The 25,919-nt window shown below is 44.8% G+C and overlaps 1 protein-coding gene across 10 annotated transcripts in view; it reads left to right on the forward strand.

Annotated features, from left to right (window-relative positions):
* Positions 1-25,919, forward strand: part of chl1b (cell adhesion molecule L1-like b) — an 818,676-nt gene that overhangs the window by 12,619 nt on the left and 780,138 nt on the right. For 2 of the 10 annotated variants that reach the window (XM_059649906.1, XM_059649904.1), the window contains exon 1: positions 2,424-2,534. The exons of the other annotated variants lie outside the window; for them this stretch is intronic. The gene's annotated coding sequence lies outside the window, so the exon portion shown is untranslated. Of the gene's footprint in view, positions 1-2,423; positions 2,535-25,919 lie in introns of those variants that run through there. 10 annotated transcript variants of the gene reach the window in all.

The raw sequence follows: 25,919 nt of genomic DNA on the forward strand, positions 1-25,919 counted from the left end.
GCCCCCGCCACAACCGCCCTAAGAGGATCCCCCTCGTTCTCACACACCACCCTACCAACCTCCGGATACAACGCATCATCCTCCGACACTTCCGCCATTTACAATCCGACCCCACCACCCAATACATTTTTCCATCCCCACCCCTGTCTGCTTTCCGGAGAGACCACTCTCTCCGTGACTCCCTTGTTCGCTCCACACTGCCCTCCAACCCCACCACAGCCGGCACCTTCCCCTGCAACCGCAGGAAATGCTACACTTGTCCCCACACCTCCTCCCTCACCCCTATCCCAGGCCCCAAGATGACATTCCACATTAAGCAGAGGTTCACCTGCACATCTGCCAATGTGGTATACTGCATCCACTGTACCTGGTGCGGCTTCCTCTACATTGGGGAAACCAAACGGAGGCTTGGGGACCGCTTTGCAGAACACCTCCGCTCAGTTCGCAACAAACAGCTGCACCTCCCAGTCGCAAACCATTTCCACTCCCCCTCCCATTCTCTTGATGACATGTCCATCATGGGCCTCCTGCACTGCCACAATGATGCCACCCGAAGGTTGCAGGAACAGCAACTCATATTCCGCCTGGGAACCCTGCAGCCATATGGTATCAATGTGGACTTCACCAGTTTCAAAATCTCCCCTTCCCCTACTGCATCCCTAAACCAGCCCAGTTCGTCCCCTCCCCCCACTGCACCACACAACCAGCCCAGCTCTTCCCCCCTACCCACTGCATCCCAAAACCAGTCCAACGTGTCTCTGCCTCCCTAACCGGTTCTTCCTCTCACCCATCCCTTCCTCCCACTCCAAGCCGCACCCCCATCTACCTACTAACCTCATCCCACCTCCTTGACCTGTCCGTCTTCCCTGGACAGACCTATCCTCTCCCTACCACCCCACCTACACTCTCTCCACCTATCTTCTTTACTCTCCATCTTCGGTCCGCCTCCCCCTCTCTCCCTATTTATTCCAGTTCCCTCTCCCCATCCCCCTCTCTGATGAAGGGTCTAGGCCCGAAACGTCAGCTTTTGTGCTCCTGAGATGCTGCTTGGCCTGCTGTGTTCATCCAGCCTCACATTTTATTATCAGCAGTACAGTGATCTCTTTAGAGAAAAGTCATTACTTATGATCTCATTTGTTTCATTTCAAATGTTATAAGAACTGATGGTCAGTCCCAGTTGTCCATTCCTGGCTAGCTGACTGGAAGTTCAATATCTTAAATCAGTTATTAAATATTTTGAGTAAATGAACCAAATTTCATAGCAAGCAAATATCATTAAACAAACAATTTGTCAAATGAATTCAAATAAAATACTTTTAAGATGATGTGGCTTTAAGAGGTATGTTTTCTCCTGATTTCTTTCAGATAGAGACAGTTACTGAGCAATCTATGAAGATAAACAACTTGTGATGCATTGGGTGCTTTTTTAATGTAAAAAGGCTAGAACAATAGCTGCAGCCTGAATGGATGTGGTCAAGTTCCCACCTTTAGAAGCTTTGTTTTTGTTTCAGCAGCTGTTGCTATTGGGGTCTTCTTCAAGCTATAGTTTTCTCTTTTAATTCCAGCCAAAAGCTGGGTGTTCTTTCTGGGCTGCTGAATTACATGTGAGACAAATCTGTTTCTGAATTTGCCTTTTGTCAGGGGTGTGTTTATGGGCTGTGGCTCCATTAGAACAGTTCATTAGTAATAGTTACTGTATCTATTAATCTGTTTGATTTTCCAACAGAGGAGTCGTTCTAAATTTCTTCTATCTTTTGTTGCACTTTCACTATAGTGTTTGAATAAATTGTGCTTTGCTTGACACCAAGTAGTTTGACTAGTTGAATTGCATTTGGAACACAGCACCTCACATTTAACTTCGAAATAAGAAAAAATTAGGTCTAGGCTCTCTCCTTAATATATTTTGAGGGGGGTCTGGACTGGCCTGGAACAATAGATCAAAGCACAAAGAACTTTCTTTTTTAAAGATTAACATTTTGCGTATTTAACTTGTATTTGGTTATGAAATGGCAGGAATAATCAGACACCCGTCTCAATTAAGTTGTATGTATATTGCCCTAGAGTTTCAGCTTTTTGTTTATCAGCAACACCGTTTACTTCAAATAATCTAAAAGATTGAGAAATTTCAAGCAAAAACTACATACAATGCAAATATAGAGTTCCTGACTTTTTGAGCTAGGAAACCAATTTACAAAACTGGGCCATGCTCCAGGGTGAATTAATCACCCTGGCGAGTTTCCGACAATGTGACCTTTCTCTGAGACAGTCTTAAAATAAAGCTTTTTTTGATGTAAGGAGACTAATACATCCGTTTTAAAGGTAATTTATTGCAGTGATATTTTATTTATTTAAAATAAGATTACTTACTGGTGAACCAAATGCTGATTTAAAGATGTTTAATTTTTGCACTCTTCCATTTTCAGCTGTGTTATTACCGCCACATTTGACTACTTCACTTCAGTACGTCAAGAAAAATAATACTGACGTCTTTTGTTTTGAGAAAGGAATAGAAAACATTAAGCCTATCAATTGCTGTGAGTTCATGACATATTTTCCATTTGGCATTTTGAAAATGGGAACTTGAATAAAATGCAACTTCGTTAATTCAGTAGATTTCATGTTCAGGTTGCCAACATCTGAGATGGAAAGATTTAGTGTACTAGGACTTGCTGTTGTATTCCAAATATAGCAATGATTAGAATAAGATACCAAAGAACTTTAGAAACTGGACATCAGAAAAAAAACATTTTGCAGGAAGAACTCAGCAGGTCTGGCAGCATCTGTGGAGAGAAAACAGAATTAATATTTAGGGTCCAGCGATCCTTCTCCAAAATTGATTTGTAGCTCGGAAAAGTGTGATATATATTGGTGAAGATGGGATAGGGAGTCGGAGTTAACAATAGGTGGATATGGAGCTCGGAGAGAGAGAAAAGACAGACAGTGAGCAGGCTAGCTGTTCAAAAGATATCCTTATGGCTCAACAAGCATTACAACCACAGCAAGTGGACACTGAGGCACAGATACTGTTGGGAAATAAAGAGCCATGGAGGCAATTTAAACTGGGGTTGCAGCAACGGTAACATCGCAAAGACAGGATTAAATCAACAAAGAAGCATTTTAAAAGCCTAGAGTCAAAGTCTAACAGAAGAAGAAAGCAAGAAGATTGAGGCCATGATAAAAGCAAGAGATCCATAACTTAAGCTACATTTCAGGCAGCGAGAATTTAAGGCCATAGGCACCAGGCTTGATTTGGGAATGTACTGGTAAAGAGTAAACATTTTTCGTTAGGTTGTGAAAGACGGGAAATCATGCATTTGAATGCAGTAAAGCATAAAACTTCTCTTTGACCACAAATGTGGAAAATCCCCATTAAATAGTACAAAGTTAAAATGGTCCTGTATTGTAAATTTTCAGGTGATATGAAGCTGGGGAGAATAGTGAATTTTGAGGATGATTCTGAGTGATATCAGGACAATGACAAGTTGGCTGAAAAGGCAGACACCTGGCAGGTGAACCTTAGTGCGGAGAAATGTGAGGTAATGCCTTTTGATAGAAAGAACACAAAGAGAAAACTATTGATCATTGGTACAAATTTGAGGGGAGTACAGGAGCAGAGAGACCTCAAGTTCAAGTGAATAATTCTCTGAAGGTCGCCAGACAAGTTAAAACAGTTGTTAGAAAGAGCTAAGAGGATCTCCTTCAGTTTATAGCTTGAGGGAGAGAGTATAAAAGCAAGGAATTGATGCTACATCTCTCCAGTTTTGTGTTCCGTTCTGGGTTGGAAAATGTGCACAGGAGATGTACAAGAATGATACCAGGAATGAGAGCTTTTCAATATAAGGAAAGATTAGAGAAATTGGGTTCATTCTCCTTCGAGCAGCGAAGATTAAGAGGTGACCTTCTGAACAATTTTGACGGGATAAAGAAGATATTCTGTTTCCACTTGTAGTTATGTCAGTAACTCGGGATCAGAATTTCAAGTTGTCAGCAAGAGAGTTAGGAATGTGATAAGAGAAACTTCTTTACTCAGAGGGTTGGGATTTAGAATGCAGTGTCCAAGGAACTGGGTATACATTTTAAAGTGATGAATTTAGAGGGTTGTGGAGACAGGGCTGGAAAGTGGGATGAACTGGATGGCTATTTAAGGAGCTCGTACATAAAATGCATCAAATTGCTTTCTCTGTTCTGGAAAATTCTTTGATTACCTAGTGAGGGAGACTTTTGTGTTTTGCTTTGCTTTGTATTTTAAGCACTGCTGGGAAGCTCTTGGACCAAGATAGTTGTAATTACTTGTGTTCCTGAGAAGGGAGGGAAACAGTGAACTAGATTTAAATGAAAGTGAGGAGTTGGTAGAAGTCACAGACTAAAAGTTTTTAGAACCGTGAAGAGGTTGCTGACAGCTGAATTCATTTCAGCTCAGGTGTCTGATAGCACAAAGAAGAAGCTGTATACAGTTTCAGTCTAAAATCTGAAGTCCCAAGTGACTTAAAACCCAACAGATGTTAGGAACAGGGACTTCATGAGCCTTGTACTGTTGTTTTTCATATTTGTACCCAAGTGCGTGTTTTGGATAAGACAGAAAACATTTTTCCAATTTATGAAGGGGTGTTTTTAGATTAATAGAATTAAACATTTTCATGTGTTTAAAAATCTGTGAATTTGTATTTCTAAGTAGATGGTTTTGTTTGTTCTATTTTATCCTCATTTGTTAATAAACTTCAGTTTTTTTATCAAAGCAAAATCTATGCATTGCATACTTAGAGACCACTTTTTATTAAAAAATAGCAAATCAAAATAAGATATAATCAAGTTAGATTCCTTTCTGAGAACAGAAACACTTTTGCCCTTGCGCTTGCTAAATCATGTTGCTCAGTTTACAAAGCTCATTATAACATATTATAAAGACACCAAGTGCTTGTTGGCAAACTAACTGAGAAAGGGACAAGACTGAGAGCATTGGCAAGATTCCCCGCTGTCATTGGTGATGGATGTTCAGGTGGCTGTGGTCTGGAAGTTGCCATGTATGAAATTAAAGAGAAAATATCGGAAAATATGAACACCGTTGTCTTAAATGCTGCAGTAGAAAGTCTATTTGGCAATAGGGTTTGGGAAAGAAATTGCATAGTAATGGATGCGATGCTTCACAAAATCTGTGTGGACGAACCAGGTTATAAATTAGCTTCTAGCCAGCTCGAAGAACCCACTGGAAATGATTGAGGACTGCAGTCTGTATTAATTGTTTTTTGGAAGGAATCCAAAAGAAATCCTTTTGATGGGGTGATCATTCCCACTGCTTAGGAAGGGACGATAATTAGCTCCACTTTTCTTTTGAATACTTGAATGCCCTGGAATTAGGAAGAAGAGCACTTACCAAAGCTGAGGTTATAAAAATAAAATCTGTCAGCCCTGTGGCATCATTTAAAGTTGGTGGCATAGAAGGACAACAGAGTTCTGGATGTGAGTTTGCTCGCTGAGCTGGAAGGTGAGTTTTCAGACGTTTCGTCACTTTTTTTTAATTTGAAAAAATACACTTTATTCATAAGATGTACAAAAATAAAACATATGTATATACCTACCCAGCCATGCAAGCCACTCCGGGTTACCCAGGGGGTACATACACCAACTAAAGGAAAAAAACAAAACAAAGAAGAAAAAAAAAACAAAGCAAAGAAAATACCCTGGCAGTTGTCTCCCTGCACAGTCCCTGTTGACCCCCTGACCAGTTGGGGAAGGCGCCAGCTGGGCCCAGTTACCAGATAGGGCGTTTTTTTGCTATTCTTCATGAGGGGTTTCATAAGGTGGGCCTTCCCCACCGCGCCTTGGCGGCAGCTGCTCCAAGCTTTAGCGCGACCCTCAGCAAATAGTTCTGGACCTTGGAGTGCGCCAGTCTGCAACACTCGGTCGGGGTCAGTTCTTTCAGCTGGCAGACCAGCAAGTTGCGGGCAGACCAAAGAGCGTCTTTCACCGCATTGATGGTCCTCCAGGCGCAGTTAATGTTGGTCTTGGTGTGCGTCCTGGGAAACAGCACGTAGAGCACGGAGTCCCGCGTCATGGAGCTGCTCTGGACGAACCTCGACAATACCACTGCATCCCCCTCCAGACCTCCTGCGCATAGGCACACTCCAGAAGGAGGTGATAGACAGTCTTCTCCTCCCCGCAGCCGCCTCGAGGGCAGCGTGCGGTGGCGCAGAGATTCCGGGCATGCATAAAGGATCTCACTGGCAGAACCCCTCTCACCGCCAGCCAAGCAAATGTCCTTGTGCTTGTTTGAAAGTTCTGACAATGAGGCATTCTGCCAAATGACTTTGGCAGTCTGCGTGGGGAACCACACGACGGGATCCACCCTCTCCTTTTCCCGAAGGGTCTCGAGGATACAACGTGCTGACCACTGCTTGACGGCCTTGTGGTCAAAGCTGTTTCCCTTCAAAAATTTCTCCATGAAGGACAGGTGGTATGGGACAGTCCAACTACTCGGAGCATTCCGCGGCAACGAGGCCAGGCCCATCCTTCGCAACACTGGGGACAGGTAGAACCTCAGTAAGTAGTGACATTTGGTGTTTGCGTACTGAGGATCTACGCACAGCTTGATGCAGCCGCACACAAAGGTAGCCATCAGGGCGAGGATGGCGTTCGGTACGCCCTTTTCCCCCCCATTTTCCAGGTCTTTGTACATGGTGTCCCTGCGGACCTGGTCCATCTTCGACGCCCAAATGAAGTGGAAGATGGCCCGGGTGACTGCAGCGGCGCAGGTCCAGGGAATAGGCCAGGCCTGCGCCACATACAACAGTACCGAAAGCCCCTCGCACCTGACAACCAGTTCTTACCCGCGATGGAGAGGGACTGGAGCGTCCACCTGCCCAGCTTCTGCTTCAGTTTGGTGATACGCTCCTCCCAAGTCTTAGTGCACGCCCCAGCTCCACCGAACCAAACACCCAGCACCTTCAGGTAGTCTGTCCCGACGGTGAAGGGGATGAAGGAGCGGTCGTCCCAGTTCCTGAAAAACATGGCCTCGCTCTTACCCCTATTGACTTTGGCACCCGAGGCCAGTTCAAACTGGCCACAGATGTCCAACAGCCTACTCACCGACCGACGATCGGTGCAGAAGACGGCCACGTCGTCCATGTACAGGGAGGTCTTGACCTGAAGGCCTCCGCTGCCTGGGATAGTCACGCCCTTCAGGCTCACGTCCTTCCTAATGGATGCGGCGAAGGGCTCCACACTGCACACAAGCAAGGCAGGAGAGAGCGGGCAGCCCTGCCTGACTCCAGATCTGACGGGAAAATTGTCCGATTCCCACCCATTGATCGAGACTGCGCTAACGATGTTGGTGTAGAGCAGCCGGATCCAATTGCGGATGCTCTCCCCAAACCCCAATTTGGAGAGGACATCCTCATGTAAACATGAGAGACCCTGTCGAAGGCCTTCTCCTGGCCCAGGCTGACGAGGCAGGTGTCCACCCGCCTGTCCTGCATGTAGGCGATCGTACCCCTGATGAGCGCGAGGCTCTGAGCGATCTTCCTGCCCGGCACAGCACAGGTTTGGTCAGGGTGAATCACCGACTCCAGGATAGACCTGACCCAGTTGGCTATGACCTTAGCCAGGAATTTGTAGTCCACGTTCAATAGTGAAAGGGGACGCCAATTCTTAATGTCTTCCCTCTCCCCCTTCCTCTTGTAATTGGGGGTGATGATGCCCTTCCTCATGGACTTGCACATTTCCCCTGCCCGAAGCGCACTATCGTACACCTCCAGCAGGTCCTGGCCGACCAGGTCCCACAGAGTGGAATACAGCTCGACCGGTAAGCCGTCGCTTCCGGGAGTCTTATTCCTCTCCAAGGACTTGAGGGCTCTGGTCAGCTCGTCCAGGGATATCGGCCGGTCCAGCCACTCCCTCGTGCCGTCGGCCAAGACCTCTGTGATAGATGACAGGAACGACTTGGAGGCTGTTCTGTCCGTGGGCTTCACGTCATACAGTCCGGCATAGAAGGATCTGCTGATCCTCAAAATGTCGGGCCAAGACGACGTCACCGAGCCTTCGTCCTCCTTCAGCCGGCTAAGCACAGAGCTCTCTTTGTGCACCTTCTGAAAGAAAAAAAACGCGAGCACGTCTCGTCCTGCTCCACGGAGCGGAAACTGGACTGGAAGATTATCCCGGAGGCCTCCGCGACGAAGAGCGAGGCTTGCTGGCCCCTCACCTCGCGGAGGTCCTCCGTGACATCGACCTCCATCAACTGCAGAAGGAGCAGGCTCTGCACCCTTTTCTGGAGTCACGACAGCTTTCTCCACCTCTCTCTCGCCTTCCGAACACCCTTGAGGACAAAGAACCTCTTGATGTTCTCCTTCACCGTCTCCCACCAGTTGCCCGGAGACTCAAAGAGGGGTTTCACGGTTCTCCAACCAGCGTACTCCCTCTTGAGCTCCTTGACATTCTCCGGGGTCAACAGAGTCGTATTGAGCTTTCACGTCCCATTACCGGCCTGCTGGTCGTCCTGTAAGTGACAGTCGGCCAGTAGGAGGCAGTGGTTAGAGAAGTACACTGGCTCGATGCCGGTGGACCTGACCGAGAACGCCAGTGACACAAACAGGAAGTCTATCCTTGAGCAGATAGACCCGTCTGGCCGTGACCAGGTGTGTCTCCACTGCGGTCCATCTGCAGGGGTGCTGAAGACGTCGAGCAGCTTGGCATCCTTCACCATGCCCATCAGGAATCTGGACGTGATGTCCAGTTGACTCCCCCACCCGCTGTCCCCACGCCGGATCTTCCATCTGCATTGATGATGCAGTTGAAGTCTCCTAGGATGCCTAGGATGCCTCGCCTAGGATGACCGGCCTGGAAGTAGCCAGTAGGGGTGGAAGCCGCTGCAGGACGGCCAACTGCTCACTCCATACCGCTGGGGCGTACACGTTGATCAGCCTCAGGGGAGCGTTCCTGTAGGTGACATCAGCCACTAGGAGGCGCCCTCCCACCACCTCCCGAACTTGAGAGATGGTGAAGTTGCGCCCCCGCAGCAGAATAGCCAGGCCCGAGGAGCGACAGTCGTTACCTCCCGACCAGATCGAAGGCCCACAGGTCCAGGCGCCCGACCATTTCCCGTACCTGCTGAGGTGCGGTATCCCGCACTCCTGCAGAAACAGGAGGTCTGCCTTGACGGTGGTCAGGTAGGCCAACGTGGACACACATCTTGCGGTGGACTTGACGCTGCGCACATTAATGCTTGCATCTCGTACCCCCATTCTGGGCAGTGACCGCTGTACCTCCCCAAGTCCAAGGTCCAGCCCCTCCATCTGTCCCTTCATGCCCATTGCCCGGGCTAACTGCTGGACGCTCTCTGGGCTCAGGAAACCATCCGTGCTACCTTCTGGGTGGCATCCCCCTGTCGGGGGTATGGAGGCAGGAGACTCCGGCTCTGGGTCAGGCTGGGGACACGCTGTTTTCTCCTTCCTGCCTGAAAGTTCCGGGGGGCCCTCCAGAGCCCCAGCGGCGCGTGGCTGGGTGTCGGAGGGAGCCTCAGGACGCCTCCTGTCACCTGGAAGCGGGGTGCTGCTTTCCTTCTCCCTTGAGATCTTTAGTTTCTGTTTTGGGCGGGCCTCCTCTGAATCTCCCTCGTCAGAGGAGCTCTTATAGCCCCCCCTTAGCTGCTTCTTCCCGCCTGATGGTTGCGGTGCCTGGGCCCGCCGACGCGCCTTCCTCCTCGCTTTCCGGACCGTTATCCACTCCCCTGTCGCCTCCTCCATTGACTCCAGGTTCTCAGGGGGGGACCAGAGCCTGGAGGGGCGCTTTGCTGGTCTCGGGTCCATCATGAAGGGCTGGGCCCTCCTGCACGACCTGGCCCTCCTGCACATTCGGGGGGGTCCTTGCAGGGCCCTGGTGCTTTCCTCTCCTCCGGGGGGGGCTTGCCCCGCATTGCCCCTGCCAGCGACCTGGGCGTAGGTGGTCCCCTGCTGCGGGCATGCCCTATAGAGGTGGCCCGCTTCCCCGCAAAGGTTGCAGCTTTTTTCTTGAGGGGAACCCTTTGCAAGGTGTCCCTCCTCTCTGCAGTTCCTGCAGATGGTGGCTTTGCAGTCGGCCGCCACGTGACCTGACCTACCACAGGCATGGCAGACTTTTGGTTGCCCCGCGTAGGTCAGGTAGCCCTTGCTCCCACTGATTGCGAAGCTGGACGGTGGGTGTATGATGTTCCCGTCCGAGCCCCTCCTCAGCGTCACCCTGAACTGCCTCTTAGTGGTCCAGATCCTGAAGGGATCCATGATGTTGGTTAGGTCCCCTTCCACCTTCACGTACCTTCCAAGGAAGGTCAGGACATCAACTGCTGGCACATGCGGATTGTACATGTGTACAGTCACCATACGGCTCCTCTGCACCGGCATCACAAACAGCGGGACAGCGGTCAATACAGAGAGGGGGCCCTCACCTCCTTTCTCCTTGAAAACCTCCAGGAAGCGCTCGCAAAGCTTGGCACTCCTGAAGGTCACATCGTAAAAACCTCCTCCGGGGAAATCCTGCAGGCAGTAAATGTCCACAGCAGCGAACCCACAACAGTCCAACAGGACCCTCTTCATGAAGAAGGTGCGGTCCACAGGTGCACCTTCATCCACCTTCTTCACGGAAACGCGGATGGTGTTCCAGACCTCCTGACCCGGGGCACGAGCACTCGCCGCAGCCATCGTTGCAGGTTGGCTTCTCCCCTGAACCAGCGTTAGGCCGAAGCCAGCATTAAGATCCATCGGTTGCAAGGGTGCACAGCCAACCCGACATCTTCCTTCCAACTCCAACACAGTCACGCTGTCCTCTTCTCGGTCCACAAAAGAGTGGGTCTTTATTTTGTTCCAGATGTAAGCTGGTTCACTGAGCTGGAAGGTTTGTTCCCAGACGTTTCATCACCATTCTAGGTAACATCAACAGTGTGCCTCCAGTGAAGCGCTGGTGTTATGTCCTGTTTTCTGTTTAGCTGTTTAGGTTTCCTTGGGTTGGTGATGTCATTTCCTGTTCTTTTTCTCAGAGGATGGTAGATTGGCTCCAAATCAATGTGTTTGTTGATGGAGTTCCAGCTAACCTTCCAGCTCAGCGAGCAAACTCACATCCAGAACCTCAACCTGAGCTATAAATCTTCTCAAAACTCGCTAGGACAACTTAGTATTGAAATGGAGAAAAGCTTTGGAGGGCTTCAGTACAGAGCGATCTGGGTGTCCTCGTGTATGCGTCATAGAAAGCTAGAATGCCAACACAGCAGATAATAAGGAAAACAAATGGAATGCAGCATTTATTGTCAAAAGATTCAAGTATGCCAGTGGGCAAATGTTGGTGCTCCTGTGAAAGGCACTAATGAGACCACACCGGGAATATTGCATACATGCTTTGTCCCCTTACTTGAGAGATGAGGTTGAATTGGAGATAGTTCAGAGGAGATTTGATTCCAGAGATGAGGGATTTCTTTTCCAAAGAGAAACAATGTCAAAAAATACGTGTACTCTCGGAAATTTAGATGAATAAGAAGATCTAATTGAGGTAGATGAGACGTTAAGGAGAATTGAAAAGGTGCACGAAGAGAAGATGTTACCTTATGTGCGGTAATCAGAATGAGATGATAAGGGGTAGCAGACTTAAAATGGATGAGGAGAAATTTCTTCTGTCAAAGAGATGTGAACCTGTGGAATTCATTACCCTAATGTGTGGTGGCTGCAGGGAGATTGAGTATATTTAAGGAGGAAATAGATTTTTGATCGAGTAGGAAAATAGAGTTGAGGCCGAGATGAGATCAGCCACGATCGTAACAGATGGTGGAGCAGGCTCAGGACTGAATTGCCTACCGCTGCTGCTCTCTCCTACGTTCTTCGAAGGCCTTCAGCAATGAATTTTAATCGAGGGGACATGCGACATAACAAAAGAGAAGGGGAGAAATAGGAGGAAGCTTTGGTAAAGTTATAGCTGGTCGTAGAAAATTGGCTACAGAAATTGCTGTCAAAACTCAGCATCTGTGGAGAAAAAAGCAACAGTAATTATTCTGAGTGACCCTTCTTCAGAATACTGTAAACACAGTCGTAAAAGAAAAGTAGTTTTTTCAACATCGCGAGAAAACTGTTAAGTTGCATTTAATTGGAACTGATGATACATTTATGGAATGTGAACATGTAATGGAAAGTAATGAGACATCCTTGTATGTGGGACAATTGTGAATAACTGGTTGAAATGTAGATTTGGTGATCAAAAACAAACTCAGCAAATGATTAAGATTCTCAGCAGGTCTGGCAGCATCTGTAGAGAGAGAAACAGAGTCCAATTTGACTCCTCCTCAGAAGCCATGATCAAAATGTTAGAGTTGGTTCTCCTGTAGCAGAAAAGACAAGCTTGAAGTTTCTTTGGGTCTTTTTTTTTAACAACATACTCATGCAAAAGTAAACTGATTCATACAAAAACTACAAGGGCAAAAAATTCTAAACAAGGTCTGTTTGGAACCACCAAAGGAATAAGCAAAATGGAAGGGAAACCGTAAAAATCAAACAAGTTGTTTATTGGTTAAATAATGCATTGGAGAATGTGATTTTTCCCAGATAGGTTCATCCTACTGACAGTGGTTTATATTCAGTTAAAAGTAAACACAATAATATTTTTTGTGATTTCATGAGGAGAAACTAATAGGAATGATACAGAGTTCCAGTTGCTTATAACTGGAACAGTGTATGGCCTGGGTGCGTAATCAGTTCAACTGAGCAGTCACATAATTTAACTGGTTTATGTCTACTTTGGTTGCAGGGTTATCTTTCTGTAAGGATTCATGTTTTTATGTGAAATTTTACCTGCAAGTTCACTTCCGATTTATTCTACTTGATGACCAGCCCTATGTACGTAAAGGGGCCTGGAGCTTGACTACCAATTTTAAACTAGTTTTCTACTTTATCTATCACACACCTTTCAAAGTCAGCCGATCTGCCCCACAGAAAATCATGAACGTGTGCCATAAAGGTGCTGTAGTGAGCAAGTTGGGAAAGACTCCCCTGAGGACAGGAGTGAGTTTGCTGGAATGCAGAGGGGACAATAATTTGAAGCACGTATGCAACAGTCAAGGGGAAGAGGCAATAGTGCATTGGAGAGCATGAGATATTGTGGACTTGAAAATCAGAGTTAATACTTTGAATCTAGAGACTCTTCATCAGAGCCTTGAATTCCATGACCTCTAGAACTTCTCTACATTCCAGACTGATTTCCGGACCTCGGTCATAGCTATCACTGTTATGAATACTGATGAGAAAAATCCTGATAGTCCTCACATTGTTTCATAGGAACCATGACAAATGAATCCAGCCTTAGCAGGGTTTAGCATCAATGTGGGTGCTGTACAATGAAGGTGTAAACAAATCGAGAAGGAACAAATGTGTTGGTGCAGAGTATGATAGTTATTAGCATAGCAGCCAGGACCAGCAGTAACCTTCAGCCTCTGCTAAACAGCCTCCACCTGAAGGAATGACAACGGAAATTTCCGTCAGGGTACGGAAGAGGTACAGGAGGGCTAGAGTCTTGTCATCACCAATGGATATTTTCTCAAGATATAGGAGCCACGTTGCAGACACAGACTGAGGAAGTCCCAGCACACAATCATAGAAATGTGTTGCCTGCTGGAGTGGGTGACTACCCAGTGACCGTCAGGGTGACAACTGGACTAATGTTTCATGCAACTGGCTGTTTCACACATCTGCTAGGCACCTTAATGGTATCGCTCAGTCATCAGCTCAGAAGCCTGGTAACTTTTTCAGTTTCTGTCAAACAGTTTTTCCTCAATGAAGTGGTCAATGTTGTAGCATTGGCTGCAGCCTTTGCCAGTAGAGCTTACTTTCTGTAGGCACAGGGAGCTGCAGACAGTACGCGCATTGTATTGCAAGCATCACAACATAAAGCAATCGATTTTCATCGACAGAAAAGGGTTTCATTCTGTCAATGGACAAGTCATCTGTGATCAGGGTACTACATTGGAGAAGTTCTGTGCCCAAGTATCCTGGATGTCATGATGATGTCTGCCTCCTTGAGAACTTATATTCCTGCTTCATTTAGAGGGCGAGATGCCTGACAAGGATAGCTGTGCACAGAGCAGGGCTACAGCGACCCTCTTCACCCAAGGCTAATGACTTTGTTATGCGATCCTCAGGCTGAACACAAATATAATAGGAACCATTTTTCCAACCAGAGCTATCATGACGCAGGCAATAGGCCTCCTGAAGCGTAGGATTAGTCTGGGGAGTCTTGTGGTACAATCTAGACAGTATGTGCTGAATGTTCTTTGCCTGAAGTGCTCTGCACAGCTGAAGACAAAAAGAACGTGTGATGGATGCTGAGGAGCTGTAAAAGCGTCCGCAGTCTTTTGGGAAATAAGATTAGATCACTGAGCACTGAAGAACATTACCTTCAGCAGTCATGACCACTACTGTGTCAGGAACAACAAGCCAGACATGATGTAATTGTCATTGGCTTCTAATTGATGTAAGCTGGGTGAAGTCATCACTTATTGATTGCAATTTTGTTCTTGTTTAAAAGACACGCAGCCCCTGTTTACTCCCAAAAGCAAATGCAGTGTTTTTGTTTGTTTCATTGCTTTTCCTGTTGTTCAATAGTAATTAATGTTACCAGCTACTTGAAAACTTTACAACATATTGTGCTCCCACTTTGAGCAGTAGGAAGATGTTATCCTACTCTGGGGCCTTAGGAAAAGACTGGCACTTCCTTAGACAGGATTTTAACATGGTGTGGTGTTAATCATGGGTAGCCTCTGTAGTTTCATTCTTGTGGCTGCAGTTACTAAAACATTTGATCAGGAAACCGATGTAAAGAAACAATACATTTTTATACAATACAGTATGGGAACAGGCCCTTCAACCCACCAAGCCTGCACTGATTTCCCAAGCCTGGTTTAGATCCACTACTTATTGCCCATTTGTAGTTTCTATCCCTCTGTTTACCTCATGTCCATATGTCTGTGAAGATCAGCCGAAAACATTGGTAATGTGCCTGTTTTCACCACCTTCATTGGCAGTGCGTTTCAGGCACCGACCACTTTCTGTGTGAAATGTTTTCCCTGCACTTCACGCCTAAACTTTCACCCCTCTCACCCTTGAACCTGTGCTCTCTTGTAGTTGACCTTTCCATCTTGGGGACAAAGCTTCAGACCGTCCACCCGATCTGTGAGTCATAATTTTGAATTGACACCTAACAAGTTGCCCCTTAGCCTCAGTCTTGCCAGTGAAAGCAATCTGAGTTTATTCAACCTCTCCTCATAACTAAAGCCCTCCAGACCCAGAAACATTATGGTAAACCTTCTTTGTACTGTCTCCAAACCACCCATATCCTTCTGGTAGTGTGGCAATCAGAACAGTGAGCAGTATTCCAAATGTGGCCTAACTAAAGTTTTATACAGCTGTAACATGACTCTCCAACTTTTTTATTTGATGCTCTGGTCAATGAAGGCAGGCATGAATCCTTATGTTTGAGTGCGCAGTATCATGCGTGCAGTGCTGTAAAGGTGTTGTGCACGCCTCATGAGGTGAATAGCTGAGAATTTTGGAATCTAACTCGCTAGAGCTCAGAGGGAAACCCTCCCTGAAATTTCCCAGAATTGACAATGGGCTGATTTTCTGGTAAAAGTCTGAATTTCAGGTGTCACTTTTAATGTCAGCTGTGATTACTTCTGCTTCACAGAGATGACTATGATCAATCTATAATCACCTGTGACATGGTCAAGATTGCTTGTGAGTCGGACTTGTCAGGAAATGTCACACTTGTCATTAATTTTAATGCTACCTCTGTTGTACTCCTTAGCAAAAATTGAACAGCATAATTTGCCCAGATAACAATGATGGTGATAGTACATAATTAATAAATTGGCTGAGCAGCCCCCAGTTTTTTTATATTTGTAAATGTACATTATCACACATTTATTTATGCATCTATGTACACAAGACAAATAAGGAGGTTCTTTTTTATGTCAATAAATTGGACAATTAGTTATAATCCGAAACTTTGCATGCAATGGATTTGACTGCACACCTTCTTGGAATAGATATGAAAGCATGGCAAACATCCAGGTGACTGCTGATGCACAATCCTGTGGTGAAGGTCCAATTATTAGTCCCGTGGGATGGTGTCTCATTCAAACCACAAGTGTGTAAGTTTCAGTTCGTAGGAGGTGTGGATTTATGGGAGACAAACTGTATTTTTGTCGTGTTAAAATTGTTAGGAGGCAACCAGAATTTTAAATTAGCTTTCATCACTTGCTAGAGATATTCATATTGAAAGAGCGATTAGCTTCACGGTTAGAATCTACAGCTGCAGCTAAAAGAAACATGAAGCCTTGGACTGGCATTTTTTTTAGCTTCCATGCTCATTAGCCTGGCACTTCCTTTACAGTCCTTTAAAGGATGGAAAATTACAGAATGTGTAGATACAAACATTTCTGCTTACGTCACAGGGTTTTATAGTCTTTAAAAACAATAGATGTTTGGTCCATGGCAGAAAATATCGTTCAACGATCTCAGAAGAATAAGCATTCTATTACAGTGTTTCAAATTGGACACTACATTGTGGTCTCAGAAATCCACTTCCAAGTATCAACTGATGTGCTAAGTTTCCTAATTACACTCCTGTGTTTTTGTAAAAGAAAATCAAATACCTGATAATATATTCCTTAAATCATTAATTTATGGAATAATACAACATCCGTATGCATGTTATTGCCACTGTTTTAATTTAAGGTAGTTAATTTAAATGAAAGAAAACACTTGCATTTATATGGTACAGTTAATAACCATGGGGCATCAAAAAGTGCTGCAAAGGAATAAAGTACATTTATCACTGAAACATGATGGAAACCGAAGCCAATTTGCTCATAGCTAGACTCAGCAAACAATTGAGAAATAAACAATCAGATAATTTTTCTCAGTAATTAATAACAGGGCTTGGTGATAAATTTTGGCTGGGAAAGCTCCCTCACTCCTCTTTGTTTCATGGAATCCATTATGTCCCTCAGAAAGGACAGAAGGGGATTTGGATTTGTGTGAGCTCAACAGGACACAAAGAACAATGCAGCATTCCCTCAGTAATTCACTGAGATGATGATGGACAAAAACCTTGTGTGAAGCTTGAATCTCAAGATCTCTGACTCAGTTAAGAATGTTATCACTGAACTCCAGGCTCACACTGTACAATTCAGTGTCCTTTGTACAGATAAAATGATTTTGAATCTATTGATTACTTAATATATTTACAATGGAGTATTGCTACGAAGGTAGCAAATCACACAAATTATATGGAAAATGATTATCCTAACTCGCACTAATTCCTGTTTCCATGTCACCCCTCTGATCCCTTTGCTCACTGACCTGCATTGACTGACTGTGTGACAATGCTGTGGCTTTAAGAGGTTATTTTGTCCTTTTCTAAAAAAAAATGTACAGGTTTTAATACAGAGGTGCTGAGCTGTCTAGTTGGAAAACCAGTAAAGTAAGCAGCTTATGAGGCCATGGAGTTTTTAAAAGTTGGATAATAGAAGCAGGTTGGGGCTGCGCTGTTTGGCTAGCTGTTTCAGATTTCAGGATTTCTAGTTTTTAGAGGTAGTAGGAACTGCAGATGCTGGAGAGTCTGAGATAACAAGGTGCAGAGCCGGATGAACACAGTAAGCCAAGCAGTATCAGAGGAGCAAGAAAGCTGACGTTTTGGGCCAAGACCCTTCTTCAGAAATTGTTTACCTTTTGACATTCCGCATCAGTTGCTTTGGAATCTCAACAGCGTTAAAAGCTGTGGTAAAGGTTTCCTGGCTGCTACTCTGAGTTTTCATGTGATATTTTGCCTCTCTGTCAGGTGCAGGGTTGCATGTGAGAAAATCGGATTTTATGAATTTGCATTTTTTACGAAGGGGTGTATTTTTGGGATGCTACTACATTGAAACAGTTAATTAGTATAAGTTATGGATCTGTTAAACTGTTAAGTTTTCCAATGGAGTTAAGTTATTCTAAGTTCTTTCCTTTGTACTTTAACTTTAATCTTTGAATAAATGGTGCTTTGCTGAACATAAAGTAATTTGATCAGTTGAACAGCATCTGGAAAACAATATTTGCCTTTAAAGTAAGAAAAACTTAGGGTCTAGGCTGCCTTCTTAACATATTTTGACTGGTTCTGGTCTGGTCCACAACTGTCATGAGATATCTTGACTTTTAAATGCTTATCATTGGTTTCAAGTCCCTGCAGTAATCTTGCCCCCCAATTTCTGTGTAATCTCCTCCAGCCTCTGATTTTGTCCTCTAATAGATTCCCATTACAATTGTTTCATCATTTGTCACCATGCCTGGCATTGCCTTAGCCTCAAACTCTGGAATAATCACATGGCCTTTGACCTCGAAGACACTTCTGAGAACCCATTACTTAGACCAAATCTGACCTGATATCTCCTTGGTTGGTTCTGTGCTATTCTTGGTTTAATACAACTTACGTTATGAAAATGACTTTATGAACCAGACCAAACCCCCTAAGTTTATCTTGAGAAGCTTGCCTAGATCCTAACTTTTTTATTTTAGAGATAGAGGTGAAGTGTGTGTTCCAGGTGTGACGCATTTGGTCAAACTACTTGACGTGAAGCAAAACACAATTTGTTTAAACGCTAATTAAAATACAAACAAAAGAGAGAGGAATTTAGAATAACAACTATAGGAAAACTTAACCAAACAACAGATCTTCATTCATTCACGGGATGAGAGCTTCGCTGACTAGGCCAGCATTTACTGCCCATCCCTGATTTCCCAGAGGACAGGTATGAGTCACCCTCATTGCTGTGGGTCTGGAGTCACATGTAAGTACAGCAGTTTCCTTCCCGAACAGACATTTGTGAACCAGATGGGTTTTTCTGACAATCAGCAATGGATTTATGGTCATAACTAGATTCTTAATTCCAGATATTTATTGAATTCGGATTCCACCATCTGCCATGGTGGGTTTCAAATCTAGGTCCCTAGGACATTACCTTAGTCTCGGGATTAACAGTCCAGTGAGAATACCATGAGGCCAATGGGAAGTATCGTACCTCCTAGTAATTAACTGTTCCAATATAGTAACATCCCAGAAACACACCTCTTGGCAAAAAGGGAAATTCAGACACTGATACTTACATGCAGTTCTCCCATCCAGGAGGAAACAGCTTCGAGATATTTCAGAGAAAGTAGCAGCTAGGAATCATTTACTGAAGCTTCCAACCCTTCTGGGACTCCAGCAGCTTTTGACTGGTTCAGCTGAAAAAACAACTAGTCTGTTGTTCCAGAGATAGTGGGAACTGCAGATGCTGGAGAATCCGAGATAACAAAGCGTGGAGCTGAATGAACACAACAGGCCAAGCAGCACCTTAGGAGCACAAAAGCTGATGTTTCGGGCCCAGGCCCTTCATCAGAAAAGGGGGATGGGGAGAGGATTCTGAAATAAATAGGGAGCGAGGGGGAGGCAGACCGAAGATGGATAGAGGAGAAGATAGGTGGAGGGGAAAGTATAGGTGGGGAGGTAGGGAGGGGATAGGTCAGTCCGGGGAGGATGGACAGGCCAAGGGGGCGGGATCAGGTTAGTAGGGAGGAAATGAAGGTGCGGCTTGAGGTGGGAGGAGGGGTTAGGTGAGAGGAAGAATAGGTTAGGGAGGCGGGGACAAACTGTCCTGGTTTTGGGATGCAGTGGGGAGAGTGGAGATTTTGAAGCTGGTGAAACCCACATTGATACCATTGGGCTGCAGTGTTTTCAAGCGGAATATGAGTTGCTGTTCCTGCAACCTATGGGTGGCATTATTACAGCCCTGCAGGAGGCCCAGGTTGGACATGACATCTAAGGAATGGTAGGGGGAATTAAAATGGTTCGTGACTGGGAGGTGCAGTTGTTTCTTGCGAACCGAGCGGAGGTGTTCTGCAAAGCGGTCCCCAAGCCTCCGCTTGTTTTCCCCAATGTCTCTAGTCTGTTGTTCCAATTGTTTCAGAAAAAAAGACCTAAAGGCCTCCTCAGTTATTTCCTTCAGCTTTTTTCAGCAGCCACTCTTTGACCTCTACCTTGACAATCTGTCTTCAAAAAACACCCTTGACAGAATAGCCTTTTTAAAGTGACAGCATCATCACACAAGTAACTTGTGTCTTTAATGTCATGAAAAGACTTTATATAAACAGAAGTTCTTGAGCAGTGTTTCTAATTTAAATATCTTTGTCTTTGCAAGACATTACTACACTTTGTGTTTTTTTTTCCCTGAATGTACTCCCATCTTTCTAAATGTGCTGATTTAGACATGGAAGATGTTCAAAGCTTCTGTTTGAAGGATCCCTGGTAAACCATTTTTTTTAAAATTGGATTTTTTTTGTAACAGGAACTGGATACTTTGTTCCCAGTACTGTTGTTAAGCATAGAATTCACTCGCGTTAAGCAACATCATGATACCTTGCAACACATGCCCTGCGACTCTTGGCTAAGGCTGAGTGATTTTGGTTTCAACAATGCCACAAAAGATGTTCTAGTAATGTTCAGCAATTCAAACGCATTTCTACTCCAAAAATATTAGATAGCGTCCAAATGAATTCCAGCAAATATCAATCGTTGATACTTTAAAGATGTTTTTGTTGTACATTAATCTTCAGAGCCAAGCCAGAATCAATGAAATAAATACTTTGTTATCCTCAGCCTCTGATTGAATTTGCAATGATTTTAACAGTGTTTTCATTTGGTTGGAATAAAAGCCAATACACACTTCATGTTGCAGTAAATATTCGCTTGGTATATTGAATAGTTAATCGGGCACAGTTTATACCTTGATCAGACAAAAAGAATAGTAAGAATAGTATTTAGTTTTGTTGACAAATTTCTGAACGGACAACTGTTGTCCAGTTAAATTGACAAAACGCAACCACGTTTTGATTTATTTGATTTATTTGTGGTCACGTTATCTCGTCATAAAATATATTGAAAAGTGATGACTGGTGGCAACACTCTCCTGCGCCATCTTAAAACACAAAAATAAACCAAAACATAGATTATAAAAGCAGGAAAATGAAGAAATAAAGAACGTGCCCAACTTTAGGGTCGTTCTGATCAACTGCTCCATCATGGGCCTGGTGACCAGGCATGAGTCCCTGTCACCACACCGCTGCGAGAATGAAAGCTAACACCCTTTTTGACACCATCTTGCCTGCACCGGTGCCCTGGCTGCCATGAATTTTCACTAGACTTCAGTGATGCAAATGTCACTGACATTGCCGGATGTCAAATTGGCCCAAACTTGACTCCACTATTAATGAGTGCGCTTTGGGCCCACGTTTTGCCAATGCATATTCAATTAGTGGTCACTTTGGAAGCCTTACTCTGCGTTGGGGGTTATAATGTCTACAGCAAAGGGCAACAAGGTGGAAAGCTCAAAAGTTATCATTGTGTATTTTGATGTCAGGTTGATGGGAGTGAGTGTCCTGTTTAGTGAGGGGGGGCCCCATGTTCATTGAAACTGTCTTTGCCCCCAAGATTGTACCTGTGAACATAACCCTTCAACTCCCCTCTCCCATCACTGGGGTCTGCGGGCAGGCAATGCAACATTCCTTAAATCTCTGAAGTCCAGGATCCATTGGTATGCTTCTTCAGACACTTTATAGAATCATAGATCACAGAATCCCTACAGTGTGGAAAGCGGTGCTACAGCCCAACAAGTCCACACTGACCCATCCCCCTATAACCCACCTTAGCTCTGCATCCCTGAACACTATGGACAATTTAGAATAGCCAGTCCACCTTGCCTGCACATCTTTTGGAGTGTGGGAGGAAACCAGAGCACACGGAGGAAACCCATGCAGACACAAGGAGAATGTGTAAACTCCAGACAGACAGTCGTCCAAGGGTAGAATCGAACCCGGGTCCCTGGTGCTGTGAGGCAGCAGGGCTAACACCAGCTAACAGAGCCTCCGTGCTGCCCAATCTCGTCATCCAAGTAGCGGTCACTCTTCTTTGCTAGAGTTGCTAGGTCAACAGGGCTTCCATTGAAACATTGGATGTCAGCTCTCCTGGGCAAGGCCTCCACCTCATATGGGGGTATAGTTACTGTGTCTCAATTAAGGTCACACGCCCCCACCAAAGTAAAAAAGAATAATGCTGCAGCAGGGCAACTTGATATTGGGTGGTCAGGGTCACAACAGTTATGGGGTTGGGAGGCAGGTTATATACCTATCCACTGGAACCAACCCTTTATACTTCACACTATTGTTTCCAAATTCTGAGATGCAAAGCACACCTACAAATTAATTCAGAGTATAGAACCTGTACATACTTGTGAAAAAGGAATGGCAATAAGTATGGTGAGAGAAATTATAGTGCAGAGGAAACCAGCTCAGAATATAAAAATGAATGGCAAGTATTTCTGTGGGTATGTAAGGCAAAAAGCTACATCAGTTGCATGCTGGTTCTCTAGAAAGTGAGAGGGGGGCGCTAAGAGATAATAAGGAAATGACAAGGAATGAGCAAATGTTTTGTTTGCCTTCATGATAGAAGGTGCAAAAACAATCCAATAATTGCTGTAAATCTGGAAGTGGAGGGGAGAAAAGAACTAAATGACATTCTATTTGAGAGCAAAGTGGTGGTATAACTAATTGATACATCTGTGGGCTGACATGGTGCTAGATGGCTTTCATCCTAAAGCTTAAAAAGAGTTGTTCATGACATTGCAGATGCATTGGTGTTAATTTTTCCAAAATTCTGTATATTCAGGAAAGACTCCGTTGGAACAAATATAATTACTCCAATCAACTGCCGCAGTTGACTTAAAAAAAGCAGAAAACTGTAGGCCAATTAACTTGACATCTGTTAAAGGGATTATAGCTGTGCACTTAGACTCAAAGCAATCAGGAAGGGTCAGCATCACTTGGTCAAAGAAAAATCGCATTAAATCAGTTTATTGGAGATCTTTGAATGAACAACATGCACTGTAGATGTACTAAACCTGATATCCAGAAGGCATTTGATAAGGCATCAGATCAAAGTTTATTGTGGAAAATAAAAGCTCAGGGTGTAGGGCTGATATGTTTGCATATATCGAAGAATGCCTGAAAACAATGTGGTGTGTAAATGGATCTTTGTCTGATTGGCAGGATATAACATACAGAACCTATGAATAACCTACTTCTGTTTGTTTGTTCTTATATTCCTAATAGAAGATCTGTTAGCTTAAAATTGTGCTTAAGCAAAAACAACAAATGGATCTATGCAGGGCATCAACTTTTTGCAATTTACATCAATGACTTGGATAATGGAACCTAGCATTCTAAATTCTCAGGTGACACCAAGATAGGTGGGAAAGTATGTTGCAAAGAAGATAAGAAAGTTGCAGACAGATAAACATAGGTTAATGAAGTGGGCAAAAATCTGGCAGATGGTGTATAATGTGGAACACTGTGAAGCTGTTCACTTTGGCACGAAGAATAAAACAGCAGGGTATTACTTAAAACAGGCAATGACTGCCAAATCCTCACGTGCAGAAGGATTTGGGTCTCCTGGTCTGTCAATCACAAAGTGCAGTATGTCAATAAAAAGGCTAATCACATGCGATCCTTTGATACAAGATGAACTGAACATTAAAGTATGATGTTAGACTTCAATTTTGGAGGGTATTGGTGAGATCAATAATCAAAATTGCACACAGAATTTGGTCTCCTTATTTTAAGGAAAGATGTAAATGCGGTTCATCAGAGGTTACTTGGTTGATACCTGGATTACGTAGCATGTATTTGCAGGCGGATAAATTCCTGTTAGGTGAGCCATCAAGGGCTATTGAGAGTAGATGTCAATGTGGAATTCAAAACACAATCTGCATGAGATAACGCAATGTGGAGCTGGTGGAACACACCAGGCCAGGCAGCATCAGAGGAGCAGGAAAGCTGATGTTTTGGGGACTGGACACTTCTTCAGAAGTGGGGGAGGGAAAGGGGGCTCTGAAATAAATAGGGAGGGGGGGCAATGATAGAAGTTGGATAGGGGAGCAGATAGGTGGGAGAGAAGATGGACAGGTTAAGGCGGTAGTGATGAAGCCAAGAAAGGTGAGTATAGGTAGGGAGTGGGTGTTGGTCAGTGAGGAGGGAGGAGTGGATTGGGATGGAGAGAAGACGGATGGAGCAAGGAGGCAGGGAGGTGAAGGGTCGGATGCTGGTCTTGGGATGAGGTCAGGGGTGGGGAGATTTTGAAGCTCATAAAGTCCACTTTGAGACCAGTGGGTTGTAGGGTTCCAAGGCAAAATGAGGTGCTGACCCTCCAGTTTCCGGGTGGCATTGTTGGGGCACTGGAAAAGGCCCAGGATGGACATGTCATCCAGGGAGTGGGAGGGGGAGTTGAGTTGAAGTTTGCGATTGGGAGGTGCATTCGTTTGTCACGAATCAAGCGTAAGTGTTCCACAAAGTGGTCTCCAAGCCTCCGCTTGGTCTCCCCGACGTAGAAGAGGCCACATCGGGAACAGCGGATACAATATACCAAATTAGATGTGCAGGTGAACATCTGTTTCATGTGGAAGGGCTGCATGATTTTATTGAATGATGGAGTAGGCTCACGGGTTTGATTGGTGTATTTCTGCTCCTGTTGTGTGATTACAATTAGTTTCACCATCATTACAGTGCAAAATCCAAGGAAATATGTCACATGGAATGCTACAACTGTGACCTCCAACCTGAAGATTAGATACTAATGTAAGAATTCATTTGACATTTTCCTTAAGAACATTTTGAAGTTAAAAGATCTTCTAGGAATATAAGAACAAAAGAACCAAAGTAGGTTATTCAGCCCCTCAAGCCTGTTCTACCGTTCAATGAGATTAACTGATCTAACAAAGTGTGGAGCTGGATGAACGCAGCAGGCCAAGCAGCATCTTAGGAGCACAAAAGCTGACGTTTCGGGCGTAGACCCTTCATCAGAAAAGGGGGACGGGGAGAGGGTTCTGAAATAAATGGGGAGAGAGGGGGAGGCGGATTGAAGATGGACAGAGGAGAAGATAGGTGGAGAGGAGACAGACAAATTAAAGAGGCGGGGATGGAGCCAGTAGAGGTGAGTCTAGGTGGGGAGGTAGGGAGGGGATAGGTCAGTTCGGGGAGGACGGACAGAATTTTTTCCCTAAACGTTTATAATGAGACATTTCGAATACCTCTTAAAAATCAGGTCTGACACAACATAGTCAAACCAAAACTCCGAAACTACGACTGCACCTCTCAGTTTCCAATGGTAGCAAAGATCCACTTCTAGCATAAATGTGCGGGAAAATTGATTGCCAAGATTTATTTTATACTTCATCATAAAACTAACATTTAGTAACTGTCATATCTGATTTCCCTTCAACAGGTCTTCCAACTTAAACTGCTCCAACAACTGTTTGTATCCTAGTTGCTAAATCTCTTCTTCTGAAACTTCAAAACTCTGCATAGACAATGGAGTAAATTTGCACCTTGCAAATGATAGCTGCCATGGTCCCAGCTGTCTGTAACAGAAACCAGTGCTCACTGGCCTTTCTTTCCCCCATCTGCCAGCTGTACGCAGCAGACTGCTTCACCAAGCTGACAACAGCTCCTGAGCTTCGTTACGACCCAACTCCCAGTTGCACTGACAGTCAACAATTTCTGACTTGTCAGAACCTCACTTTCAAAGAGCTGACAACAGCACTCAACTTCATGGAACTAATGACCTTTAGCTTTGCTTGTTTCTGGTTCAGTGGTGTGTCAATCCTCTTTTGTGTCCCCGGGTCCTGCAGTCAGGTTTCACACAGCACATGCAGTCAATTGGGCAACTATTCATGCCAAATTCCCTGTACCATCATCAGGTTTTCACAAAACAAGCACTTTCTAACATCTTGCACCAATGACTCACCAGACTCTCCTGCTGGTGTTCACACTTGTGCTCAGGATTTTGCCACAACAGGA

Source organism: Stegostoma tigrinum, chromosome 11 (genome assembly GCF_030684315.1).
Source record: "Stegostoma tigrinum isolate sSteTig4 chromosome 11, sSteTig4.hap1, whole genome shotgun sequence".
Classification (NCBI taxonomy): Eukaryota; Metazoa; Chordata; class Chondrichthyes; order Orectolobiformes; family Stegostomatidae; genus Stegostoma; species Stegostoma tigrinum.